This window comes from Lissotriton helveticus, chromosome 7 (genome assembly GCF_964261635.1).
Source record: "Lissotriton helveticus chromosome 7, aLisHel1.1, whole genome shotgun sequence".
NCBI classification, from domain to species: Eukaryota; Metazoa; Chordata; class Amphibia; order Caudata; family Salamandridae; genus Lissotriton; species Lissotriton helveticus.
In genome coordinates, this window is record NC_136068.1 from 1,873,349,334 (window position 1) to 1,873,361,920 (window position 12,587).

Below are 12,587 nucleotides of genomic sequence, written 5' to 3' on the forward strand. Positions count from 1 at the left end.
AGCCATATTACACGGTGCCTATTTCAGTTCAGTCCCCCCTGCCCCTAGCAATGGAGGTCAAATAAAAGGCAGCATTAACTTTTCCAAAAACCAGTAATAGTAGTTTTACATGGTAAATATTTAATGTCAAACTAGGGGCTCCAACTGTTCGCACTAGTATATAATATAAGTGCAGTACACCCAGTATGGTTTGTTTACGGGTGAGCGACAAATAGATTTGCAACAATAATCATAAATGAGTAGGGGAGAATGGATAAACTATAGAATGAATTCATTAGAAAGGAATGGAATTTGAGAAGAAGAAACATGTCCACTTAGATGGGATTTGGCTCTGCCTTTAAATGATAAGCAGTAACTCAGTACCTACAAGTTATCTAACAGCAATAAAGTGCACAGCATGTTGATTTGCAAGAAAGATGAAATATTGATGCAGACAAACAGTGTCACAGGACAGAAATACTGATTTGTCTTCCTAGTCAACGATTCCTGGCAAGTACCATTTATTTATTTATTTATTTATTTTAATTGCTTATATCGCGCAAGAATCGACCCATGAGGTATCTCCGCGCTTTGCTCGCAAAAGTTCTAAAAAAAGAATATATTGTCTCTGCGGAAGCCACATGGAAAATTATGCCATCTGAAACAGGAAAGTTTTTAAGGCCTTCCTAAAACACAAGTGGTTGTCATTGTGTCTTAGGTCAGATGGAAGTTTATTCCACATGGTTGGGCCTATAAATGATAGGGCGTTACACCATTCATAAGGTGTAACGCTTTTCAGTGCGGTCGTCCCTCCTCTGTATTGCTTAATTCTGCTGGCGAGAAAGTGTCACCCATAGTCATTCAAATGTCACTCATAATTACTCTGACATTATGAAAATGTCACTCATAGCAATCTAAAACCTTGGCTCTATGAAATACTTGTTAAAAATTAGAATGTAAGGGACCTAGCTCCCGCCTCTCCGCCTAGTTCAGTCCCAGGGTCAGGTCTCCTCTCTTTCGTCCAAAACCCGCCACCGCAGTGGCATCATGTCCGAAGTCCTGGCGCCGGAGTTGCATGGCCTGTCCAAAGAAGACATGGTCGGCGCGTGCACAGACTGTGACCCCAGCACTAAGGATTACTTGATGGAGCAAACTATGCTTAGGAAAAAAGATCCCAAAAAGTCATTAGAATTTTACACCAAAGTTCTTTGAATGACACTGGTGCAGAAATGTGATTTTTCATCTATGAAATGTTCACTTTATTTCAAGGGTTATGAGGACAAAAAGGACATTCCCAGCGATACAAAAGAATGAACAGCATAGGGGCGCTAGAGGGCGCACTTGCTGAATGGCCGCACCTACGTGAGGCTCCAGCAGCCTGGCATAAAGATCCGTCATTTATCCTCCATTCCCTGCACTCACCCACCCGAAAATCCCCACGGAGGGGCGGCAGGCCACTCTCCACACTCGGGGAAACTTTTGTGGCTCTACTCCTTAGTGCCCCGGAGTTATGACCTGCGGAGTCCCCCGGCCAGCGTGAACCTTGCGGCGACGGTGCCTGAAGTCGGCTCCTGGACCTGCGCGAGCCCGGGGATCCCCACGAGGCGGGTAGGCCTCAAGCACTTAAGGAGCGGCGCGACTGGGACTGGCGCTGAGGCCGACATCGAGCAAGAGCCACGAGGTACATACAAGGCGTACTGCTTGCGACGCGGGGGCGGGGACGGTGAGATGCCCCCACGGGTCTCGCACTGCTGAACACTCCACAATTGCCGTGCTGGGCGCGCTGTTTTGGCGCCATTGACGGCTGGCTGCACACACCTGCAGGAGGCCCGAGACGACCGGAGGCCTGCCATCCCGCCGCCATACACAGCATCGGAGCCTGCCTTTGCCGGTGTTCTGATGAGCGGACGAATCTAATGGCCTAGTGGTCTTGCTTGTATCCTCTAGGCGCTACTTCTCTGGCTGCTGTTCCCGCACTCTATCACAGGAGACTTGTCTGCACCTGAACTGCACTTCTTACCACTGCGGGCCGCCCCGCTAGAGATTGCTGTACCTTCCCCAACGCCTGGCACCTCGGTTGCAGGAGAGGCACCGCTGCGCCGCGTGGTGCGGGCTTACTATCTCCCTCACCAGCTCCCCTCCAGCAGCAGTGCAGGTGGCGCATAGACGCAGAGGGTTCGTACATCTCGTTGCCAGCATGGGAAAGCCAGACAGTCGCCAACCCAAACTGCAGTTTGAAACCGCGTCGCAGAAGAAGGCGACGCGGCACACAGGGGACGCAGCGCCACCTCGAAGCCCGATCACGGAGGCCTCAACATCGACCCCGCTGACCCCAGATATGGCCACCATACTGCAAGAGATACGCCAGGGCTTCGCAACGGTGGTCGACAAAGTAGATAGACTCTCATCTAGGATGGACGGAATAGCCCAAAAGATGGATGTCCATGAAGAACGCATAACTGAGGCAGAACGCAGAATATCGGTAAATGATGACACGACCGCGGCACATGACACTCGCCTTGCCAGAATGGACAATGTACTGAGGGTGATTGCCGCCAAAAACGAGGAGTTGGAGGCTAGGAGCCGGCGGAACAACGTTCGCGTCACGGGCATTCCGGAATCGACCAACACTGGGAAGATGGAGTTGTACATCGAGAAACTACTCACAGCAGCGGTGGGGGCGGACGCTCTTTCGAGTCAATTTATTGTGGAACGCGCACATCGCTCCCTTGGTCCTCAGCCCAAACCTGGAGCCCCACCGCGACCCATCATTGCACGCGTGCTCAACTACCGTGATCGCGATGTGGCGCTCAGAGCCGCCAGAGCGAACCAGAATCTAACATATGATGGCGTGCCCTTCTCCATATACCCTGACTTTACCCCGGTAGTCCAGGAACAGCGGCGAAAATTTCTTGCGGTCAAGAGGAAACTTCGGGATCTGAACATTGACTATGCTCTCCTGTACCCAGCCAAGCTGCGAGTCACCCACCAGGGTACACAGCACTTCTTTCTCAACCCACAACAGGTTGAAGACTACCTTAAGACTCTGCCCAAAAGGCCCAGACGACCTGCGGACGCTGAAGACTTAAATGCATCTGGCCCCGAGTAGGCAACGACTGGCTCTCTACGGTTACTACTCCTGCATTTAATTGGCTCATCCTCACTCCCCTCTCTGCTAAGGGGGACTCATTCTTTTCGGCGGTGGCTGCGGCTGCCCCTGGGGTGCCATGGACGGGTGTTGGACTGCAGGCGGTAATGTATGCCAGGCCCCCACCCCCTTACTCCCTCTCTGCTCCGGATGGAGGCCCCAAGGGTGGACTTGCACGGAGTGGGATGGCTGGGGGTGGTAGGACGTGCACCTCTGATGACCCCTACTGGGTGTTCCCCAATGACATTGACTTGGATTCTTGTTTGTTGGTTGCTTTCTAGTATTTTTTTGGTTTGTGGGTGGGGGGCGGGACTGGGGTACTGGCAAGTTGGGGTGGCTTCAGTGGGTGGGGGGTGGTGGACTGTCTATCGGGCGGAATGGGCTTACACTAGGCGAGGTATAACTTCCTTTAGAAGAGCCGGTGACATTCGCCCTGTATGGTTGCATACTGAGAACTGTTTGTCCTTTTTCCAGTTGGGTCTGTCTGTTAGGGCTGTTGGGGGGGGTGGGATGGGGGAAGTGCTGGGGATCTTGTTGGGATTCAGGTTTTGACATGTGCATGATGTGTTATGAACTCATTTATCTGCCCTATGGAGGGCTCCTTGGTTATGGCCGTGGGATGTGGGGGTGGGATGGATGTGCTGCGCATTGTTTATGGCTGGGACGTGGCTGGGACGTGGCACAAGAGGTGGGGGCGATTCCTTGATGTTCCGCTCCATTGTTCCGCTGGGTGTCGCTGGACTGGTCCGATTAGACAATGGCCTATATGTTGCTAAGGATGACGTGGCCGTCTTACACGCTTTAATCCTGCAGTTGTTGTTTTACACTATTCCATGGATGACACGCGCCTAAATGTGGTTACTTGGAATGTGAGAGGGCTGGGGGACCATAGGAAGAGGAGACAAATATTGAGCTACCTTGATTGCCATAGCGTTCACATTGCTTTCCTCCAGGAAACACATTTTGCACCCCACAAATCACACGCCTTTGGGAGTAGGTGGGCCTCTCACTCGATCTTCGCTAATTACTCCTCATATGCACGAGGTACAGCCATTCTAGTTAAGAGATCCACACCTTTTCGGCTGGCTGGCTCCAGGGCTGATCCCCAGGGGAGGTATTGTTTGTTATGGGGCAAACTGGGGCATATGTCAGTGACACTAGCATGTTGCTATGGACCCAACACGGATGACCCACAATTCTTCACTTCTTTATGGGCTGCGATTGGGGAGACGGGACCACAACACCTCATATGGGGAGGAGATTTCAACATGACCCTACACCCCCCCCTGGACAGGTCGCACCCCGCCCCACACCACTATACTAACGGGCGAGAAGTCCTTAGAGCGACCATTGCCGGTAACAATCTCATTGACGCCTGGCGTTCACACTGCGGGACAAGAGGGGAAGGTACACACTTTACAGCGCAGGCTAAGTCATGGGCGCGACTCGACTATTTCCTCCTAACCTCACAACTATATACAGCGCTTATACACGCGTCACACCTCCCCAGGACGTATTCCGACCACTCCCCCGTTCTTATCACATTGACCGGTTCTGAACTTGGCCCCCCAGTGACGGCGTGGCGTATGCAACCCTCTATGTTGTTGGACTCGGTATTCCAAGAGGAACTCCGAGATGAATGTTTGGATTTCTTTAGACGCAATAAAGACTCTGTCCAGGACGTTGAGACCATATGGGACGCCTTTAAGGCCACGCTCCGGGGCATATGTATTTCAAAAGGCTCGGGAGTGCTCAAGAGCATACTGTCTAGATTGCGCTGCATAGAAGATGACCTGCGTAGTGCTGAGAGCCGCCTTAGAGCTAACCCTGACAGTGCAACCCTCGCTACCATTCGTGAAAAACTGTCAGAATTCTCCGAAGAGGCTGCTCGCGAGGTGAAGTTTAGGAACAAGTACTGGGTGGCCAGGCGATATGGAGAAGGTGAGAGACCTGGGAAGGCTCTGGCGGCGACGGTCAAACTGATGCGATCGCCGACGGTCATACTAGAACTGGAGACGGCTGAGGGGCTGGTACTCAGGGACACAACCCAAATCCTGAACGAATTTGTGCGGCACTATGGTACGCTATACTCCTCTAACAGGAATGGCGAGCTCACACTGGACAATTATCTGGCGGATGTCTCCTTAGGTTGGTTGAGCGATGCGCAGAGAAACTTCTTGAACGCCCCCTTTGAGCTGGATGAGGTCAGGGAGGCTATCATGGGCATGAAATCGGGTAAGGCCACTGGGTTGGATGGCATTCCTATTGAGTTCTACAAAACGTTTATTGACTTCATGGCACCAGTACTGCGGGAGGTATATGAGGACGCGCTGGAGGTGGGCCATCTCCCTACCTCCATGAGAATTGCCCTCATTACGTCACTGCTTAAACCTGGGAAACCCGCCTCCAGCTGCGACTCCTACCGACCGTTGTCCCTGTTAAATTGTGACGTTAAAATTCTCGCGAAACTGATTGCAGCACGCATCAGCCTCCTCCTGCCAGCTCTGATACTTCCTGATCAGGCCGGGTTTGTCCCTGGTAGGGCGACATCACACAATCTCCGCACCTTTTTTTCGGTATATGACTCCGTACACGAAGACCTCCCAATGGCAGCCATTTTTTTAGACGCCACCAAGGCATTTGACTCGCTCGAATGGGACTATGTGTTCAAAGTTCTTGAGCGAATGGGCTTCCCACCTATGTTTATTTCTTGGATTAGATTACTGTATACACGTCCAATGGCCAGAGTCCTCATCAATGGGAAATTGTCATCGGCCTTCCCGATCTCCAGGGGGACAAGACAAGGTTGTCCCCTGTCCCCCCTTCTCTTTGCCATAGCCACTGAACCTCTGGCTGCTAAATTGAGGCAGCGTCATCAGGATAGTGCACTGCGCTGTTATCAGAGACAGTTACTCGTCTCTATGTATGCCGATGACATCACCCTTTATGTGCGCCACCCTAGCGATAACTTGCATCCCATACTTTGGGAATTCATACGATTTGGTGCCCTTTCGGGAGTTCAAATTAACTGGAGGAAGTCGTGTATCTTCCCTCTTACTGCCTCGACGAGTCAATTTCCGCTGGAGTTCCCACTTGCCTGGAGCACAGGTGATTTCAAGTACTTAGGCATACATGTGGAAAAGAGTAGAGAGGAGCTGATTCGTGCCAACTATGGCACTGTGATGGACAAGATAAGTGACAATATATCTAGATGGATCACGCTCCCCCTCTCCATGGCGGGACGTGCCTCATTAGTTAAAATGGTTATACTCCCTCAGCTTTTGTACCTCTTTTTGAACATTCCGTTTCATCCCGGATCCCATTTCTTTCGATTACTACGCTCGGAATTGCTCCGACTAGTGTGGGGTGGTAAGACACCCAGACTCAAATGGGAGATCCTAGTCCGACCATTCTCACAAGGGGGTTTCGGCATCCCTGACTTTGAGCTTTATTACCGAGCTGCTCAGGCCCATTATGCGTACTTCTGGATATGCCAGCAGAGGTATATGCCTCAACTGGCGGCCGAACACTGGCTGGCCCACCCGATCCCCATCGAAGGTGCACTCTACTCCCAGATTGAGGGTAGGGACAAGACTCCTTCCACGGTATCAAGCACGGTAACGGCATGGCACTCCATTGTTGCTAAGCTTGACTTGCACTTCCTATATGCACCGCGGCTGCCGCTGTCCTACCACCCGCAGCTTCCGCTCCTGCAAGAGGCTGGATTTCAAAAATTGCTTAATAAAATAAATGTCACTACATGGGGGGACTTGTATCTGGACGGCATCTTCCGGACTAGGGATCAGTTCTACGAGAGCATACAACCAACACCTCTTGACCTGTTTTACTATGTCAGACTCCGGCACGGGCTACAAGCCATCACGCCTGATTTCCCCTGTGAGCCCCCAGTGCTTCCTCCCCTACAAAACATGCTGCTTCATGACAATCCGATTAAACTGGTATCCACACTCTATAAATCTGTCCGGGCTAACATGACCTACGCTGCTCTGCCCGCTAGGCACAAATGGGAACAAGATCTAGCCTTGACTCTCACAGACACACAATGGGACTTTTGCCTGCAGCAAACCGAGCGCATATCCTCTAACAGCCGTTATAGGATAATTCATTATAAATTCCTGAACAGGCTGTACCACACTCCAGCGCGCCTACACAGGTTCCAGCTTAGGCCTACGGATACATGTGACCGGTGTGGGGCCCCAGGGGCTGATTTCCTACACCTTGCATGGGGGTGTGCCGAAGTGAACAGATACTGGACTCAAGTGTTTCAGGCGCTGTCCAAAATGATACACATGACGTTGGATCCGTCCCCATTGGTAGCCCTTCTGGGGTATGTTGCGCCTCTCCAGGCGGCTCACCGCAAATATGTGGCGCTGGCTATGCTTCTAGCTAAACGCAGGGTGGCCTGTAGATGGGGGAGGGGAAGGGCGCCCAAGTTTAAGGATTGGATGAGTGACATGGTATACTGCCAGGAACAACTACATACCTATTCCGAACTACTACCGCCTACTTCTAGGCCTACTGACATCTGGGCCCCGTTACAATGTTATTTGATAACTGACCCACTCAAAGATGATAACAATTGAGGTTGGGATGTAGAGATCCTGAGATGTTACTTCTTGGTCTTACATTGAAACTCCTGGACTGACGTGTATGGCATGATGTGTTCGCTACTCCCCTCCCCCCCTCCCCATTTCCCCCCCCCCTCTTTGTCTCCCCCAGCCTCCCCGTTTCAAAGCTCTCTGTGGGGAAGTCCGATCTCCACGACGTCCCCCGGGTATCTAACGGCCTACTGCCTCCGATACTGTGACCCGCCTATCCCTTCATTTGAGGTCTCATAGCTCTGCCAGCCACGTGCCCCTCAAGGTTTGGTGCGCCCGCCTGGGCGCCCGATATGCCTGCCTCCCCCCCCCCCCCCCTCCTCCATGGGTTCGCATAGACACTGCACATGTTACGGTTCATATAAAATTAAAAAAAAAAAAAATAATGAAAAAAAATGCAAGACTCATGGATTTAGATGTGGAGACGCTGCATTTGTCACTTGTGTAGTACTGTTTGACGCGATTGCTATCGCACCCATGCACATCTGTTATGATTTGTATTTATGTATGCATTGATAGCGGCCGGCCACCGGGTTGTTGGTGAGACGCTGTGTACTCCTGGCAATGCTCAATAAATGTTTTGCACCAAAAAAAAAAAAAAAAAAAGAATGAACAGCATGGACTTTTTCCAGGAAGGCCACAATAGAACTGACTCATAATTGGGGAAGTGAAGAGAGGAGTTATCATTAGGGGTGGGAGGAATTTGCGTAATTGCGTTACGCACATCTCCGCGAAACGGTAAAAAATCTCCGTGAACATGCAGAAATTCAATGAACATGGAGTATTGCCTGTTCGCGATGCTTTTTTCCTGTTCGCAATCTCTGTTTGCGTGCTTGGGGGTAAATATCTGGTGAACACGCATTTTGAGAACACAAACAAGCAAAAATTTCGCGAAATCGCTCAACGCAGAATTTTGGACAATTTTGCGTTCTCCGCGGAACGGGAAATTACCCAAATTCCACAAATTCCGCGAGAGAAACAGAATTTACCACCCAGGCCTAGTTATAATAACGGAAGCTCTGACCCTAGAGGATTTGGGGACATTGGCATTGCATTTCCAGATGTCTACACAGTTTGTAAAAGATTTGAAGATCTAGGAGTAACATCAATCAATCAATCAATCAATCATAGACATTTATAGAGCGCACTACTTACCCGGAGGGTCTCAAGGCGCTTGGGGGGGGGGGGTGCTGCTACTGCTCGAACAGCCAGGTCTTGAGCTTCTTCCTGAAGGAGAGGTGGTCTTGGGTCAGGCGCAGGTCGGTCGGTCGGGAGTTCCAGGTCTTGGCGGCCAAGTAGGAGAAGGACCTTCCTCCTGTTGTCGTTCTTCGGATGCGGGGGATGGCGGCGAGGGCGTGACTGGTTGATCAGAGATGGCGTTTGGGAGCGTAGAAGTTGATGCGGTTGTTGAGGTAGCTCGGGCCTTGATCGTGTAGGGCTTTGTGTGCGTGGGTGAGGAGACGGAAGGTGATTCTCTTGTTGATGGGGAGCCAATGCAGGTCTCTCAGATGTCCGGAGATGTGGCTGTGTCGTGGGATGTCGAGGATGAGTCTGGCTGAGGTGTTCTGGATCCGCTGGAGTCTCTTCTGGAGCTTGGCGGTGGTTCCGGCGTAGAGGGCGTTGCCGTAGTCCAGTCGGCTGGTGACGAGGGCCTGGGTGACCGTCTTCCTGGTCTCGGTGGGGATCCACCGGAAGATCTTCCGTAGCATGCGCAGGATGTTGAAGCACGACGAGGAGACGGCGTTGACTTGTCTGGTCATGGAGAGGGAGGAGTCCAGGATGAAGCCCAGGTTGCGTGCGTGGTCTGTAGGTTTGGGAGCGGTGCCCAGGGCGGGGGGCCACCAGGAGTCGTCCCAGGCGGAGGGCGAGGAGCCCAGGATGAGGACTTCCGTCTTGTCCGAGTTCAGTTTCAGGCGGCTGGTCGTCATCCACTCGGCTACGTCTTTCATCCCTTCGTGAAGGTTGGCTATGGCGGCGGCGGGGTCGTTGGTCAGGGAGAGGATCAGCTGGGTGTCGTCAGCGTAGGAGATGATGTTGAGGTTGTGTTGGTGTGCGATGGCCGCGAGGGGGCTCATGTAGACGTTGAAGAGGGTGGGGCTCAGCGAGGATCCTTGAGGGACGCCGCAGATGACTTCGGTGGCCTCTGACTTGTACGGTGGTAGGCGGACTCTCTGTGTTCTTCCGTTGAGGAAGGAGATGATCCATTCCAGTGCCTTCTCATGGATTCCGACGTTGCTGAGGCACTGCACAAGGGTGCGGTGGCAGACAGTATTGAATGCCGCGGAGAGGTCTAGGAGGATGAGGGCCGCTGTTTCTCCGTTGTCCATCAGGGCTCGGATGTCATCGGTGGCAGCGATGAGGGCGGTCTCGGTGCTGTGGTTGGCTCGGAAGCCAGACTGTGAGGGGTCGAGGGATCCATTCGTCTCGAGGAAGGCGGCCAGCTGTTTGTTGACGGTCTTCTCGATGACTTTGGCTGGAAACGGGAGGAGCGAGATGGGGCGGTAATTCTTGAGTTCGGTGGGGTCCGCTGTTGGTTTCTTTAGTAGAGCGCTGAGTTCGGCGTGCTTCCAGCTCTCCGGGAAGGTGGCGGTGTCGAAGGAGGTGTTGATGATGTCCCGCAGGTGGGGTGCGATGACAGCGTCGGCCTTGTTGAAGACGTGGTGAGGGCAGGGGTCGGTCGGAGATCCGGAGTGGATGGAGTTCATCGTGCGGACGGTGTCTTCGGTGCTGATCGGAGTCCAGGCGCGGAGGGTGGTGGTGGGGGGTGGTGGTTTGGTCGTGGCGTGCGTCGGTTGAGTGCTGAAGCTGTTGTGTATGTCCGCGATCTTGTTGTGGAAGTAGGAGGCGAGGGAGTTGCAGAGGTCTTGCGATGGGGTGATGTCGTTGCTTTCGGCGTTGGGGTTGGAGAGCTCTTTCACAATGTTGAAGAGTTCCTTGCAGTTGTGTGCGTTGTTGTCCAGCCGGTCCTTGAATGCAGTTTTCTTGGTGGCGCGGATCAGTTGGTGGTGTTTCCGGGTGGCGAGCTTGAGGGTGGTCATGTTGTCCGGTGTTGGCTCCCTTCTCCAGGCTTTCTCGAGGGCTCGGCAGTTCTTCTTGGAGCTCGTGAGTTCGTCGGTGAACCATGGGGCCTTCTTGCTGCCGGGTCTGTTGGGCGGGGTCCTCAGTGGGGCCAGTTCGTCCGCGCAGTTGCTGATCCACTTCGTGAGGTTGTCGGCGGCCCGGCTGGGGTTCGCTGAGCTGGTGGTAGGGTGCTGGCTCAGGGAAGCGGCGAGCTGGTCGGCTGTGATCTTGTTCCAGCTTCTTCGAGCAACCTGTTGCTGGTGGTGGTGGATCGTCGTTCTTCTGAAGGTGAAGTGGACGCAGCTGTGGTCCGTCCAGTGGAGTCTAGTGGCGTGACTGAAGGCGATGTCTTTGCTGGATGAGAAGACGGCGTCAAGTGTGTGTCCGGCGAGGTGGGTGGGGGTGGACACCAGCTGCTTGAGTCCGAGGTTGGCGAGGTTGTCGAGCAGGGTGGTGGTGTTGCGGTCGTTGTTGTTCTCCAGGTGGAAGTTGATGTCCCCCAGGAGGATGTAGTCAGCGGAGGGGAGGGCATGCGGGCTGAGGAAGTCGGCGATGTCCTCGCTGAATTGTGTGCGTGGTCCCGGGGGTCGGTAGATCAGGGTGCCTCTGAGGGTGGTCTTCGGGTCGGTGTGGATCTGGAAGTGTAGGTGTTCGGCGGTAGTCAGGGTGTCGTCGATGTTGGTCGTGATGTGGATGGTGTCCCTGTGGATGATGGCGATGCCTCCTCCAGTCTGGTTGACGCGATCTCTCCAGGTGATCTTGTATCCCTCTGGGATGGCGATGGCGATGTCGGGCGCTGAGGAGTCGTTCATCCAGGTTTCCGTGAGGAAGGCGACGTCAGGGGCTGTGGTGTCGAGGAGGTTCCAGAGTTCGATGGCGTGTCTGTGGACGGAGCGGGTGTTGAGCAGGATGCACTTGAGGTGGTTGCTGCTGGTGTTCGGCTTGGCGGGTGCTGGTGCGGTGCAGGTCCGGATGCAGGTGAACTTGCAGGCGTGGCAGCTGAAGGGTCCGTGGGTGCGTCTCGGGGTGGCTCGGTAGCATCCCGGGACTCGGCCGGTGTTGAGTGCGTTGAGGGTGGCGGTGGTGTACGTCCGGCGGGTGGGCTGGGGTCCTCGCGGGCCAGGGGTTCGAGCGCTGGGCGCGGTCCTGGCGCGGACGGGCGCAGACGGGCTTACCTTTGGCGCGCCTTCGGCACGCTTAGGGCGCGCCCACTGCGCGTGCACGCTGCGCGTTGGCCACTCTGCCATATGAGGAGAGTGGGGGGGCGGAGCGAGGGAGGGGCCGCTGGGAGGGGGAGCGGGGTGGCGAATGGGGATGGCGAGCGAGGGAAGGGGGCGGGGCCGCAGGGGGGCAGCGGCGAGGAGGTGGCGGGAAACGCGGCCGGGGCTGGTCGAGGAGGGGGGAGCACTGGGGGCTAGGGAGAAAACGGGGGGGAAGAAAAGCAAAACGGCGGCGAGGCAAGCAGGTGGCAGGGGGCACAGGAGCTCCGCGGACCAAGCGGATCCGGCGGTCAGGCCCAGCCAAGGGCACAGCTGGTGGCAGGAGGCACTGGAGATCCGTGGAAGCGGATCTGGCAGAGATGCGCAGGGCACAGGGCACAGCTCAGGGCAGAGGCGGCACCAGGGGACGGGCTCACTCACGGGGAGTGTGCTCGGGGGGTGACCTGCCCGGAGGTGAAGCAACCAGATGATGGTAAAAAGGAAGGACTTGCTTTTGTACAGGATCCTGATGGTTACTGGATTGAAATCCTTAGTCCCAACAACATGTTAAATATAATATAA

General features: G+C 54.1%; 1 pseudogene; it reads left to right on the forward strand.

The window, feature by feature from the left end:
- Window positions 1–1,026: 1,026 nt before the first annotated feature.
- LOC144769825 (lactoylglutathione lyase-like) lies at window positions 1,027–12,587 on the forward strand (annotated as a pseudogene).